Below are 404 nucleotides of genomic sequence, written 5' to 3' on the forward strand. Positions count from 1 at the left end.
GATTTACAAAGTTTTATAATTTTGTATTTGATTTATATGTCCAGTTGGCTTGTATTTTAAGGAAGTGTATTAAATGTGGTACTTTTATACGAAATGTACAGTACATCAATATAAAATAAAAAAGGGTTTTATTGCCATTGAGATGAACTGAGGCTATGTTCTCCATTTGTCACAGTGATTTACTTGTGTCATTGTACTCAGTTGGCTTGTGGAACCTTTCCTGCTAGTGTCTCTCGCCATGGCAACAGAACAGCGCAGGTGAAAAGAGTTCCGCTGACCTCTGTGGGTTGTACCCAGTTAGCCAGTTCAACTCAGCTGATTGAATTCGAATTTGTTCTTGTGTGGACACAATATTAGAAGCATTTCTATCTGTCAGAAAACACAAGGTATGAGGAGAGAAAGAG

At 37.4% G+C, this 404-nt stretch overlaps 1 protein-coding gene across 1 annotated transcript in view; it reads left to right on the top strand.

Annotated features, from left to right (window-relative positions):
• lrp1ba (low density lipoprotein receptor-related protein 1Ba) overlaps nucleotides 1–147 on the top strand; it is a 199,114-nt gene extending 198,967 nt beyond the window's left edge. The window contains 1 exon segment of the mRNA XM_042702858.1: nucleotides 1–147. This exon segment is cut by the window's left edge and continues 1,151 nt beyond it. The gene's annotated coding sequence lies outside the window, so the exon portion shown is untranslated.
• Nucleotides 148–404: the final 257 nt, after the last annotated feature.

Source organism: Clupea harengus, chromosome 21 (assembly GCF_900700415.2).
Source record: "Clupea harengus chromosome 21, Ch_v2.0.2, whole genome shotgun sequence".
Lineage (NCBI taxonomy): Eukaryota > Metazoa > Chordata > Actinopteri > Clupeiformes > Clupeidae > Clupea > Clupea harengus.